The sequence below is a fragment of the Panicum virgatum genome, chromosome 1N (assembly GCF_016808335.1).
Source record: "Panicum virgatum strain AP13 chromosome 1N, P.virgatum_v5, whole genome shotgun sequence".
NCBI lineage: Eukaryota > Viridiplantae > Streptophyta > Magnoliopsida > Poales > Poaceae > Panicum > Panicum virgatum.
The window spans coordinates 62,318,418-62,333,853 of NC_053145.1; the positions used below are offsets into that span (position 1 = coordinate 62,318,418).

At 53.2% G+C, this 15,436-nt stretch overlaps 1 pseudogene; it reads right to left on the reverse strand.

Moving 5' to 3' along the window:
- Window positions 1-184: 184 nt before the first annotated feature.
- LOC120653753 lies at window positions 185-14,387 on the reverse strand (annotated as a pseudogene).
- Between the last annotated feature and the right edge of the window lie 1,049 nt (window positions 14,388-15,436).

Genomic DNA, 15,436 nt, shown 5'->3' on the forward strand with positions numbered 1-15,436 from the left:
AGATGAGATAGAAAAAAACACTCTTATATAACATAAAGCGAAAGAGACTGCGATCGAACAATATATTCAAGCGCCTCACAAATGTGACTATCTAATGTTTAAAAAAAGGAATATTTTTTACAAAGATGACAAGAAGTCTACAACTACAACCTTTACAGATACTTCATACTCGTGAAACCATCTTCTACAAATCTTCCACGGAGAAGCACCGGATCAGTCGCTCTCTATCCCACACATGACTCTTCTCGACACAAAGACAAGAACAACAATGTACACAGAAACCCCGACCACCAACGCCTGGATGTACGCACACGTCCTGACTCTCCTGCTGCTTCCAGCAGCATACGCTCCCATGAGTCCAAACAAGTTCAGAATCATGGCGGCATGCAGCGCCAAGATCGCCGCTTGTGCTCTGCTCACTCTCTTGATCAGGAGCAACACCATGATCACCAGAGACGCCATGATGAAGGAGGTCGCGTTGCAGTAGAAGAAGGCCTTGTACCGCTTCGGATAGGTGCTCCAGAGAACCGGGTGGCCAGCTACGTGGCCGGATTCACCGTCGCCACAGAGGCCCCCTGGCGGATTCATGGCGGCCTGGTAGGAGAGAGCCGCTGCAAGTGCGGCGAGCAGCAGCAAGTACTTGGGCAGCTTCTCATACCATGGATCTCTGCCTCTCGCCGCCTCTGCATCGGCGGTCGTGCTCGGCAACACGTCAGCATCGTCGTCTTCTTCTTCCTCCTCCATTATGCCGAACAAGGAGAGAACCTTCTGTTAGAGGTTGATCTCGACTCGGTCAAGAGACCGAGCGAGGATGCGCCTTGATCGGGAGCGCACAACCTCTCTCGCTGGGTTGTGGGCTCCCGGTCGCACGCGCCATAATAAATACGAGGCGGAAGCCGGCACGCAAACCAACGTTCACCGTGCGTGCGCCGCCCCACAGTTCCACACCCCTACCGATCTAGGGTTTTAGCGCGGAGCCACCGGAAGTGCCGCAGCCACGGCCACCGACCCTCGCCTTCGCCGACATCGCGCGATGGCCGACGCCCACGACGACGCCAGCGCCCCCGCGACTGGACCTGATGCTGCCGCTGCCGCCACCGCCCAAGTGGATGAGCAGCGGCGGAACGAGGAGGACCAGCGCAACGATGCCGAGCAACGCCGCCCGCAAGTCCTCCCCGCGGACTTTGGCCCCGAAGGTACGCTACTCTGTTCTCTCGCTCTCTTTCTCTCGTTCTCTCTCTCTGATCCGAACTAAAGCATCGTAGACGAGAAAAGAAAAGGCATAGGGGTTTGGGGCCGTGGATCCTAACATCTACAATGGTACCAGAGCCAGGTTCAGACTACCCAAACCCTAGATCCAAGAAATGGGGAAGGAGTTCGGTCTAGAATCGAAAGAAACCAAGAAGAATCGATGCAAATCGAGAGAAAGAAAGCAACAGAAAAGCTAAAACCCTAACCCTAACCCTTACACTAACCCTAACCCTAAGGGAGTAGAGGGTTGGGGACTTACCTGGCCCTTCTTGCGCCACCGCCTTGCCGCCGTTGCACGGCACAGACCCGCACCGCCGCTCGCCAGAGCGCGGCGCAGAGAGAGAACCTCCGCGTGCTCCGAGGCTCTGGGCACGCACGAGCTCGAGAAGCTGAGCGTCGTCGGCGGCCCGTTCGACGGTGTCGCGCTCACCTTTTGGCGAGCGCGTGCGCCGGCGAGCAAGCCACGGCGGCGCACCCATCTCCTCCTCACACGGCCATGGCCGTCGCCTCGCGGGACAGAGAAGAGAAACGGAGGAGAGAAAGAAATAGCTAGGGTTTTGGGCGCCGGCGACCTCAACGCGCGGTTTTGTTCGGCCAATTCGGCCGGACGGCCGTCGGATCTGATCCGACGGTCAGGATTCGCCAGCGTCGCGTCAGGCCGAAAACGGCCCAGGCGGGGAGAAGAAATCCCAGCCCAGGCCCAGGTTGTGGCCTGCGACGCGGGGAGCACCGCCGGCGCGAACGGGCCGAAAGACCATGGGCCGCGCGCACGAGGAAAGGGTGAAGAGAGCGTGGTCGCTGCTGCTGGGCCGCACAGACGGTGCCGCTAGGCCGCCGTTTTGACCCGCGGACATAATTCAAAAAAAGGTGCTATGCGGGCTCTGCAAAGCCATTTCACACTGGAATGGGCTTCTTTTGGCCCACGCCCAGAAATAGAAAATAGAATTTACAGAATTATCTTGATTGTTATTTTCGCTGCGAAGATTACTCTACGAATGAGTTTTTGCTTGATAATTAGAGATAAATGCATAGAGTTTTTTATGGCAAATTTTCATTTTTTTTAACCAACGTTAATTTCATGATATGCCATATATATTGTTATTTTGAGTTTTGAGATATATATGTTCTAAATTTTATCCAACGATGAATTTTAGAACATTTTGGCATGATTTATTTTGACCAATGTTGAATTTAATTCATACAAGAGATTTTGTGGCATTTTGTATCTTTTGGACTTACGATGTTGTTGATTTACCCGAAGGTGTAAGTACCGCGAATATCCTGTCGTAGTTGGCTGCGATGCCTTTGGATGGGACGAACTACTCCAATTGGAGAGAAGACCTTGAGCTGATGCTTGGTCTGAGTGAGCTAGATTATGCACTCAGAAGTGCAAGATCCGCTCCTCCACAAGTAGGGGAGTCAGATTTTGATAACAAAGTCATGAAATATGATTTAGAAAGAGTAAAGTGGGAGAGATCAAATAGAAAGTGCTTGATGATTCTGAAGCGCTCCATTGTGGAGGCTATTAGGGGTTCAATCCCAGAATGCGAGACTGCCAGAGAGTACTTAGATAGAGTTGTTGCACAGTTTGTGGGCTCCTCTAAGGCATATGCCAGCACCCTGACCAAGCAATTCATCAACATGAGGTATGATGGGTCTGGCATAAGAGCATATATTCAGAAGATGTCCTCTATGGCAGCCAAACTGAACAAGTACTTCAAGACAGCTCTCCAGATGAGTTTGTGGTTCACATAATCATGCAATCATTACCAAAGGAATATGAGACCTTCCATATAAACTACAACAACACTGTGAAAGATCAGTGGACTTTAGATCGGCTCATGGCTCAGTGTATCCAAGAGGAGGAAAGAATCAAGGCTCGCAGGGGAGACTCTGTGAACCTTGCCCAGTTAAAGAAGAAGAATGTCCACTCCAAGCCAAGCTTCAAGAAGCCAGGTCCTAGTGGATATGGAGGGCAAGGGTCCTCTAGTGGCAGTGGCAGCTCTTCCAGGATCACCACCAGCGCTGATGGACCAAGATCTTTCCAGTCCCTATAGATAACTGTATGCACTGCAAGAAGAAAGGACACTGCAAGAGAGACTGCTCTAACTTTTTGAAGTCACTGCTCAGAAGAAGTAAGGATGAAATTACTTTTGTTGATGAATCCTTGTATTTAGATTATTCAATCAATACTTGAATGGATTGACTCTGGTGCAACTGTGCATGTTGCAAATTCTTTGCAGATGTTCCATACAAGGAGGGACCTTCCAAGAGGCCAAAGAAAGATTAGAGTGGCCAACGGGAAGAAAGATGATCTTAAAACCATTGGAGATTTGAGTTTAGTATTAGACAATGGTTTTGTACTTAATTTGAGAGATGTCTTATTTGTACCCGATTCGTCATGATAATAAAGATGTTGGTCTCGCCGTCCGACGAGACAAACTTTATTTGCTTTCTTAATGTGATATTGTGAATGCGATAGATACACATGATTCAGAAATAGACACGAGTAATAGTAAGAAAAGAAAAAGAAACGCTAATAGCGATGGAGAATCTTCGTCAAAATTGTGGCATTATCGTTTAGGACACATTTCGATGGGGAGGATAGAATGCTTAGTAAAAGAAAATATTATCCATCCCCTAGACTTTGCAGATTTAGAACAATGCGTAGATTGCATTAAAGGCAAATTTGCAAGGACAATCAAGAAAACAGCAAATCGCAGTTCCAGGGTTTTAGAAATAATTCATACAGATATTTGTGGCCCATTTTCTGTGGCCATAGTGGACGGATATGATTCCTTCATTACGTTCACAGATGACTATTCGAGATACGGTTATATATACCCTATCAAAGAAAGATCAGAAGCCCTGTATAAATTCAAGATATTTAAATTAGAAGTAGAAAATCAGCTCAGTTTAAAGATAAAGATAGTGAGGTCTAATCGTGTGTGGAGTACTACGGTCGTCATACTCCCTACGGTCAAGCTCCAGAACCTTTCGCAAGGTTCCTGCAAGAATGTAGGATAGTAGCCCAGTACTCAACGCCGCACGAACTCCAGCAGAATGGAGTGGCAGAAAGAAGAAACCGTACTTTAATGGACATGATCCGAAGTATGTTTAGCCACTCCATTCTTCCTATAGGTCTGTGAATGGAGGCGCTAAAAACCGCCATTCACATACTTAACATAGTACCCAGCAAGTTAGTATCCAAAACTCCTTATGAGTTGTGGACCGGCATAAACTATTTACATATTTGGGGATGTCGAGCTGAAGCAAGATTATTTAACCCTTCACTGAGAAAATTAGATGAAAGGATAATTAGCTGCTATTTTATTGGCTACCCTGAGAGATCTAAGGATTTCAGATTTTACTATCCAGACAAACACACAAAGTTTGTAGAAACTAGACACGCTGTTTTCTTGGAGAATGACATGATCAGGGGGGAGCGGGGCAAGTCGAGAGATTGATTTAGAGGAGAAAAGGGTATATGCCCCAACTCCAATAATTGAAGAACCTTATTTCTCACTGCCCACAGAGATTACACCTTCAGTGCAAAGAACTCATGGCACATTTCCAAATGTGGATGTTGAACCATCCGGCACAGCACAAAATGAAGAAATTCCTGAGACATTGGCCCCAACGGTGCCAACCCCTGAGACTCTAGCACCAACGGTGCCTTAGCCCCAGGAAGAAGAACATGTGACTGTACCAGGTGACACGTCAGCACAAGAGCAACAGCAACAACAAGAACAAGAGATAGAAAATGATATTCCTATTAGAAGATCACAAAGAGTTCGGAAACCAGCGATCTCTAGTGATTATGAGGCATACATTGTTCAAGATATGAACTCAGAAGAGGACCCAGCCACTTTCGAAGAACCTATGAAAAGTCCCTATTCATCTAAATGGCGTGCTGCCATGGAAGATGAAATGAGATCAATGAAAGAAAATAAAGTTTGGGACTTAGAAGAAATTTCTAAAGGAGCCGAGATAGTAGGCTGCAAGTGGGTCTACAAAACTAAACGTGACTCCAAAGGAAAGATTGAAAGATACAAGGCAAGACTTGTAGCAAAAGGATTCACTCAGAGAGATGGCATTGATTACAATGAAACCTTATCACCAGTTTCGACAAAAGACTCCTTTAAAATAATTATGGCCTTAGTAGCTCACTTTGATCTAGAACTACATCAAATGAATGTTCAGACAGCTTTTCTAAATGGATAACTGTCAGAAAATGTATATATGGCACAACCGAAAGATTTTGTCATAAAAGGAAGAGAAAATTTGGGGTGCCACCTAAAAAGGTCTATCTACGGTTTGAAACAAGCCTCTAGGTAGTGGTATCTCAAATTTGATGAAACCATTAGAAGATTTGGTTTCGAATAGAATAAGGAGGATAACTGCATCTATGCAAAGTTCTTGGGAAGAAAGTACATATTCCTAGTTCTATATGTAGATGACATCCTTCTAGCTAGTAGTGATATGGCTTTGCTGCTAGATACAAAGAAATTCTTATTCTCAAATTTTGACATGAAAGATATGGGGGAAGCCTCATATGTCTTGGGGGTAGAGATACAGAGAGATAGAAACAGAGGCGTACTAGGGCTATCACAAATGACATATACAGAGAATGTCCTGAAGAGATATGGTATGCACAAGAGCGAGCCTAAGCCTGCACCGATTACACAGGGCGAAAAATTTGGAAGTTTCTAATGTCCACATAATGAGTATGAGCTCGAGCAGATGAAATCAGTGTCATACGCTTCAGCTCTTGGGAGCATTATGTATGCACAAGCAGTGTTATCCTAAACGCTAAACGGTAAACAGTCGGTCACCTGCCGTTTAGCCTATTATTCGGGCAAAACAGGTGTTTAAACGGGCAAAACGGCCATTTAAACGGTCAAAACAACCGATTAAACGGAAATAGTATACCACTGTGTAGTGTTTAAACGGTGTGTAAACGGGCTAAACGACCGTTTAGGCGAACAGTGTGCACAAGTATGTACTCACCCTGATTTGGCGTTAGCAACCGGATTACTTGGAAGATTCCAGTCGAATCCAGGCAAGGATCACTGGAAAGCGATTAAGAGAACTCTACGTTATATGCAGGGAACCAAAGGCCTCATGTTGACCTATAGAAAAATAGATGCCCTAGAGATAGTGGGCTATTCAGATGCCGATCTAGTAGGGTGTAAAGATACTTTAAAGTCCACATCAGGGTATGTGTTCTTACTTGCTGGAGGAGCGATATCATGGAAGAGTGCTAAACAATCAGTTGTTACATCGTCGACAATGTATACTGAATTTATAGCATGTTTTGAGGCCACTGGGCAGGCAATGTGGATTAAGAAATTTGTTCTCGGTTTGAGGCTCATAGAAAGTATAGAAAGACCACTTAAGATATACTGCGATAATGAGCCAGCAATATTTTACTCCTATAACAATAAATCGAGTGCTGCTGCCAAGCACATAGAACTGAAGTATTATGTTGTTAAGGAGAAAATCCAGGATCAAATAATAGAAATCATACACAAGAGCACAAAAGAGATGCTAGCGGATCCGCTTACAAAAGGCCTCTCACCCGAAGTGTTTAAGAAACACGTAGCCGACATGGGTTTAAGAGAGTGCCTATGATTCTGGACTTACGGGTCATTTAGACACAACCTCTCCTCGCAAGTATTGATAGACATGTTTTGAAACAGAACGATGCATCGAGTTCAGTGGATTAGGGGGAGTAGCTACCCTCCAAAAGGTTCATTGAGTTTGGTGTGTTTGGTCTGTGGAGATTCATGAAAAATAGAATCAAGAAAGAAAATTAGATGAGAAACAAAACTAGAAAAGTAAATCAGATACACCAAGATCAAATAGGGAGAATGTTAGAGGTTGATCTCGACTCGATCAAAGAGATCGAGTGAGGACGCGCCCTGATCGGGGGTGCACAGCCTCTCTCACTGGATTGTGGGCCCCCGGTCGCAAGCGCCATAATAAATATGGGGCGCCAGCCTGCTCGCGAACCAACCTTCGCCGTGCGTGCGCCGCCCCACAGTTCCACACCCCTACCGATCTAGGGTTTTAGCACGGAGCCACTAGAAATGCCCCAGCCGCGGCAACCAACCCTCGCCCTCGCCGATATCGCGCGATGGCCGATGCCCACGACGATGCCAGCACCCCCACGACTGTACCTGATGCTGCTGCTGCCGCCGCCGCCCAAGCGGATGAGCAGCGGCGGACCGAGGAGGACCAGCGCAACGCCGCCGAGCAACGCCGCCCACAAGTCCTCCCAGCGGACTTTGGCCCCGAAGGTACGCCACTCTGTTCTCTCGCTCTCTATCTCTCGTTCTCTCTATCTGATCCGAACTAAAGCATCGTAGACGAGAAAAGAAAAGGCATAAGGGGTTTGGGGCCGTGGATCCTAACATCTACACCTTCTGCAGGAGAGCCTGGACCAACTGTGACACGACCAGGGCAAGCTGGAGCGCGATGCAGAGCAGAACGGCGAAGACCAGGGCGAGGACGTAGATGGAGGTCGATACCTTCCTGGAGTTGCCGGCGGCGTAGGCGCCCATGAGCCTGATGAGGTCGAGGACCACGCACACCCTGAGCGCGTACGACTGGATCCCTCTCGTGGAAAGCTTCCTGTCCACCAGCATCATGATGATGGCCAGCAATGCCACGAAGGCCGTCGCGTTGCGGTAGAAGGAGGCCAGATAGCGGCGTGGGAAGTTGTCACTGAGCACCGGGTTGCCGACGACGTGGCCGGTCTTGTTCTCCGGCCAGAAGCCGCCTGGGGGTTCATGCCGGCCTGGTACGTGAGGCTGGCTGCGAGAATGGCAAGGAGCAGCAGGAGCTTTCGCCTCTTCTCCAGCTTCCATCTCATGTCTGTCAGCCGCACCCAGACCTCCGTGGCGGCGTCGATGGCATTCTCACGCCACCGGCGATCACCGGACGTAACTCCGCCCGCAGCAGGTGCTCTACCTCTCCCTCACCACGGAACACTAGATTGCTCAACGGATTAGCGCTCACACTCAACGAATTTGACGCGGCGGGAGGTAGACGATGAACAGTAACACGAGAGGGAATTTGCGCTCAAACGCACAGCGCCGTACGCTGCTCTTCAATTCCACACACCGGATCAACACTGGGGTTACAACGGAGCTTTATAGCTCGGTGGACGCTCCCACGACTCACCCGCTACCCTACTTCGCTGTTAGGAATAAACCCAGCTGTGTGGGCGGCTGGCGGCAAGTTCGGCTTCGGCAGCGCGTGCGTGCGCGTAGCGGACGAGCTTGGTGGCGCGTACATGCGCGCGGACGTTGGCGTGAGTGAGTTGTGTGCATGCGTTCGTGCGCGTGTGCTGAGTTCACGTAGTGGCCAAGGTAGTCAGCGAATGTATGTACATCCATAGTTAGCTAGTTAGTTAGGTGCTCCACTGGATAGAGTCATCAGGGAATATGGCGAGAAGCGAGCAGCGGTATGCTGGATCACGACGTAGTGGCGGCGTGGCTTGCATGCTGGTGGTCAGCCTGGTGACCGTTTCTTGTGGATCGTAAGCGCGAGTCATGTGGTGCATGCATACGCGCGTACGCCCGAGACTCGGCTCGTAGTGCATCGTTGGCCTTTAAAACCATGTAGTCTTGCACCATTTCGGATTGTATCAGTTGCATCAATATAAAGAAAAGAGTCCAGCGTGTGTGCGCTATGGCATTTGGGCGCATTGCTTGTCTCTACAGTTTATAGTCTTCCTCCTTCGCTCGTTCCCAGTTTTTGAGTGTTCTGTGTGTGTTTGAGCGTCTAGAGTTCCAACATTTGCCGCCACGACCCGCCAGCTCTGCCACGGCCTTCATCCTCGCGCGCACGACGCGGTCTGGCGATGTCGCGACCGAGGCGGGCGCTCCAACGGCCTCCGCGAGCTCGCGCAACCAACGCGGACAAACTCCCCCGATCGCAACGACGATCGACCGACTCACGCACTATGGCCACACGCGCACACGCGCGCACCGCGGCCTGGCTCGCACATACAACCAGCCCCGCTCGACGCGCACACACACACGCACTCCCCCTGCCACGATCACGATCGCGCTGGGTTTATTCCCGACAATCTCCCCCTAAACCCAGCGCCACCGACGCCAGGGCTTCATAGGAGAGTCGCCTCTGACGCCATGACGATCTCCTTCTTCGGTTTGCAGCAATCCTGGGCGAAGTGACCCCGAATCCCGCAATTGAAGAACTTGCCGATGCCGGACTTGGCCCGCTGCCGGTCCTTCCTGTCTGCATCGGCGAGCAGAAGCTTGTCACCACCGGCCTGGCCCCCTTTTGGCTCCTGCCCACCGAGGAGTTGCCCACGCCGCCGTGTACGCTCATCGAACGCTTTCAAGCGCCCGAGCGCCTCCTCGAACGGCATCGTGGTGGCGTCGCAGAATTGTTCAATCCCCGCCACCGCAGGGAACAATCGATCAGGAACGGTGTCGAGGAGCTTCTTCACCACAGCAGTGTCGTCGAGTGTGGAGCCGAGGTCGGCGAACCTCGCGGCCATGCCGCTGACCTTGCCGGCGTAGTTGTCCAACATCTCTCCATCCGCCATGCACAGCTTGTCGAACTCCCACTTGAGCGTGGCGAGACGCGCCATCTTGACTCGATTCTCCCCGACGAAACGCGTCTTGAGGCTTTCCCAAACCTCCTTCGCCGTCTTCTTCGTGGACACCTGCATCAAGATGTCCTGGGGCAGTGCTTGGAGAAGCTGCGCCCGCGCCGTCTTGTTCTTTTGCGCGTCCACCGCGGCATCGTCCGATGGTGACACAGCCTCCCAGAGACCGTGCGTGTCGAGTATGGCCTCCACCTTGATCGCCCACGCCATGTATCTCGTCGGGGACAACACCGGGTAGGACATCGACACCGTGCCTCCTCCGACACCGTGCGAAACCACCGACATCGCTTCTTGCTCGAGGTAGTAGCGCAGGATCTTGGGCATTCACAAGCTCTGATGCCACGTGTCAGCCGTGCCCAGAGCTCCACGGAGGCGTCGATGGCGTTCTGAAGCCACCAGCGATCACCTGACGTGAACTCCGGCCGCAGCAGGTGCTCTACCTCTCCCTCATCAGGGAACACTAGATTGCTCAACGGATTAGCGCTCACTCAACGAATTTGGTGTGGCGGGAGGTTGACGATGAACAGTAACACGAAAGGGAATTTGCGCTCAAACGCACCGCGCCGAACGCTGCTCTTCAATTCCACACACCGGATCAACACTGGGGTTACAATGGAGATTTATAGCTCGGTGGACGCTCCCACGACTCACCCGCTACCCTACTTCGCCGCCACGACCCGCCAGCTCTGCCATGGCCTTCATCCTCACGCGCATGACGCGGTCTGGCCATGCCGCGACCGAGGCGGGCGCTCCAACGGCCTCCGCGAGCTCGCGCAACCAACGTGGACAAACACCCCCCGATCGCAACGACGATCGACTGACTCACGCACTACGGCCACACGCGCACACGCGCTCGCCGCACCTGACTCATGCGCGCACCGCGGCCTGGCTCGCACATACGACCAGCCGCACTCGACGCGCGCACACACACACACGCACTCCCCTTGCAATGATCACGATCGCGCACGTCGCGATCACGATCGCACTGGGTTTATTCCCAACAATGTCCTCGTCTTGCCGCTCCTCCTCTATCGTCGTCTCTGGCTCAAACAGCTTCTTGAGCCATTCAGGAACAGACCGCTTCAGCTTCTCCTTCAGCATTTCCCTCTATGTTGCGTGGTTCGGGAACACTCCGAGCATGAACGCCAGGACATGGTTGCCCACATAGAGGAACACTGGGGCGCGCTGTACTTGATCCCCTGGGTGCTGAAGGTGCTGCTGAGGAGGAGGACCAGGATCACCAGCGACGCCACAAAGGCCGTGGTGTTGCAGTAGAAGAAGGCCAGGTATCTTCGGGCATAGGTGATGTGAAGGACCGGATCGCCGGCGAGGTAGTGGTGCACACCGTCGGCGGCGTTCGTCTGCCAGAACCCGCCCGGCGGGTTCAGCCCGGCCTGGTACGTGACACTGACACCCGCCGTGAGGATGCCGAGCAGGAGGAGGTGCATGCGGGACTTCTTCAGAAGCTGGTCGGCGTCGAGATCAGACGGTGTCTGGACCTGAACCCGGTGATCTTCCGGCGATGAGGGGAGATGGTCCAGTTTCAGATACCTCTGCAGCGTTTCTTGCACGTGGAGGAGCCAGTTCTTGACGGGCTTGCACCAGAACACGAGCACCTGGAGGCCGATGTAGAGCAGAACGGCGGCGAGCAATGCCGTCATGTAGATGGAGGTCTTGACGCTCCTGCTGCTGCCGATGGCGAAGGCGCCGGTGAGCCCGACAAGGGCGCGGCGCCCGTGCACACCCAGAGGGCGCAGGACCGGAAGCCGTGGCGCGTCACGGTCCGGCTCATGAGCAGCATGATGACCACCAGGGACGCCACGAACGCCGTCGTGTTCAGGTAGAAGAACGCCAAGAAGAGGTCGCCGGCGAGCATGGGGTCCCCGGCCCGGCGGTCGTCGTCCTGGACCTGGCTGTCCGACAGGAACCCGCCCGGCGTGCTCTGCCCGGCCTGGTACGTCACCATCGCCACCAGCGTCGCGAAGATGAGCAGGTCCTTGCGCGCGCGCTCCACGGCCTCCGGCGGTTCAGGCGCCCCCGCGCTCTTGCCGCCGCCGCCGCCGCGGCGCCGCAGGGCGCACAGCGCGAAGAAGAGGACGTGGGCGCAGACGTAGGCGGAGGCCATGGCGACGAGCGCCAGCACGTACGCGGACATGGCAACCTCCCTGCAGCTGCCGGCGGCGTAGGCCCCCATGAGGCCCAGCTGGTCGAGGATCATCGCGGCCTGGAGCGCGCGGAGCCACCAGCGGCGGCGGCTGAGCGAGTGGACCAGGAGGAGGTTCACGGTGACGACGGAGGTGGCGAAGGCCGTGGCGTTGAAGTAGAAGATCCTGTAGCGGCCGGGTGGGTGGCCTGGAGCACGGGGTCACCGGCGAGGTGCCCGCCGTCGTTGTCGGGCTAGAACCCGCCCAGCGGGCTCAGCCCCGCCGCGTAGGTGACGCTCGCCGCCAGCGTCGCCTGCAGCAGCACTGTTGTAAACAGTTAAGGATCAATCATCACTGGACGCTTGCTCTCCTCTCGCTCTCTGATGAACTCGCGATGAACGCGCTCGAACACAGAAAGACAAGGAATTGGCGCAGCGCACACCCTTGCTGCATTTTCTATTTTCTTCTCCTTTTATTGACTCGATTATAGGCTCGACTTAGACCACGGATGCATGCGCCCACGCCCCCTGAATTAGCTGCGCCATCCCACAGCCAAGGAACGTGGGCGCCGTTGCCGGACTCTAAGTTCCACCACACACACGACTCTGCATGAACGGGAAAGACGCACACGACGTGGGGATGATGTCATGCTCACGTTAACAAGCTAACATGAACAGTACACACACGCAACATATTAGAATGTACGACACACTCCCCCCTAATTATGTTGCGCTGAAACAACGTTGATGACGCCACTCCGAACGCGTAGCTCCTGGAGACGTTCGCGTGGGAACGGCTTCGTGAGCAAGTCTGCCAACTGATCACCGGTCTTGATGTAATCCGTCTCAATGACTCCGGAGCTGATGCTGTCGCGGAGGAAATGGAAACGAACGTCAATGTGCTTACTCCGATCGTGAAGCACCGGGTTCTTGGCGAGTGCAAGTGCGGACTTGTTGTCGATGTAGAGCAGTGGTGCGACGACTCTCGCGTTCACCAAGTCAGCGAGCAGACGCGAGAGCCAGATTCCCTGGCAAGCGGCAGTGGTAGCGGCGATGTACTCCGCCTCACACGATGACAGCGCCACCACTCGCTGTTTCTGCGACTGCCAGCTGACTGGACTTTGGCCGAGGAAGAAGAAAGCATCCGAGGTGCTTTTCCGGTCGTCGCAATCTCCGGCTAGGTCTGAGTCGCTGTAGCCGATCAACTCCAGTGCTCCTTCTCCACGTCGATAGACGCAGCCGTAAGACCTCATCCCAGCAATGTACCTGAGCAGGTGCTTGACGGCGCTCCAATGCTCAGTTGTGGGCGCCTCCATGAACCGGCTCACAAAGCCCACAGCAAAAGCAATGTCGGGGCGTGTGTGAACCAAGTACCTCAAGCTCCCCACGATGCTACGGTACAGCGTCTTGTCCACTGGAGGATTTGAGCTCGCCTTGCTCAACTTGAGTCGTGGCTCCGTCGGAGTGCTGCACAGATTGCACCCCGAGAGCCCTGCCTTCTCGATGATCTTGTCCGCGTAGGCGCCTTGGCATAGTGTGATGCCCTTTGCGCTCTGACGGACCTCGATGCCTAGGTAGTAATGGAGCGGCCCGAGGTCGCTCATATTGAAGAGCCTTGCCATCTCCATCTTGAACTTGTTGACCTCCGTCTGGTTCGCGCCCACCACGACGAGATCATCCACGTAGACACCGACAAGCAGCAGGTTCTCGGTGGCGGCGAAGGGGACGGGCGGCGTGGATCTTCCCGCGACCGGCGATCAAGTGATGGCGACTGCGACGGCGTGCGCGACGGAGCCATGACGGTTGCAGGCTCTGGTACCAGTTGTTGTAACCGGTTCAGGATCAATCGTCACTGGACGCTTGCTCTCCTCTCGCTCTCTCTGATGAACTCGCGATGAACGCGCTCGAACACAGGAAGATAAGGAATTGGCGCAGCGCACACCCTTGCTGCATTTTTCTGTTTTCTTCTCCTTTTATTGACTCGATTACAGGCTCGGCTTAGACCACAGACGCATGCGCCCTCGCCCCCCTGAATTAGCTGCGCCATCCCACAGCCAAGGAACGTGGGCGCTGTTGCCGGGCTCTAAGCTCCACCACACACACGACTCTGCATCTGCATGAACGGAAAAGACGCGCACGACGTGGGATGACGTCATGCTCACGTTAACAAAGACGCACACGACGTGGGGATGACGTCATGCTCACGTTAACAAGCTAACATGAACAGTACACACGCAACATATTAGAATGTACAACAAGCACGTACTTGCGCAGCTCCCACAGGAAGTTCGCCTCCATGGCCGCGGAGGAAGCTCGCCGGCGGCGCTCGGGGCCGGCGTCGACCGCCATTGCGCCGGCTCCGTGTCTGGAGCTTTGTGATTGTCGCATGCTTAGCTTTCTTGGGATCTCCGTGAACTTCAGTTGCAAGCTGCGGTGATATATAGGATTTGCGAATCGCGATGAGCCGATGACACCGTGTGGAAAATCGGTGAGCGCGTCGAAGATCCACGTCGCGCGCGCGTGAATTTTCCCAGAAATTTTGGTTTGCAGCGAGGCGGACGGAGCAAGAAGACGGCAGGAGTCACGGGTTCAGTGACTGTCAGTGGCGTTTGTCGCTTGCTCTTGACCTCGGTCGTTGACTCCATTTGTAACATTGCAAGCTCGCAAGTTCAGTGACTTTACTTGCGCCCCAGTTGTTAATACATGTCCCTGTCCTCGATCTAATCTTCGATTTTCTCCACAAGTGTACATGTTCTTTTGTTGTCAGATCATATTTCAGTGCAAGAAATTTTCTTTTCATATGTTTTTCAGAAAACATTTCCACCTTCAGAGTATGCCGAACACAACACTGAAAGAAGAAGGTCGCCAGATTAGTGCTGCCAGAGATGGATGGACCCAGCGGCCGGAGCACGCTGCTCGGGTCTACGTCTACCGTCAACGGCCATTGTCACTCCGCGTCTGGAGCTCGGCGACTGTGGAGCGAGTGGGAAACCTGCAGCTAGTATATTTTCTTGTAGTAAAATGCACCAGCAGTCCCTAAACTTGCACATTGTGTCATCCAACTCCGACAATGCATTTCTAGGTACATAAAGTTGCCTCGGGGTTCACCAGAGGTCCCAACGGGCGTAAAATGTACACATGGCGTGCCAATTGGGCGATGACGTGGCCCAGTAACGTGGGGCCCACATGTCAGTCGTCTCTAACCTCTCTTCTCTCTCATTTATCCACTCTCTCACACTACCGGTCGTAGGTGTTGTCGTCGCCCTCCGCCCTACGGCCAAATCCACACGCGCGTGCTCCCAGCCGCTCGACCCTGCTCTCGCCACCGGCCCGGACCCTGCGGCGCCGCCCTCTCCACCGCCGCGTCGCACGGGGGCAAGGCGCGCCGCCGCCTCCAC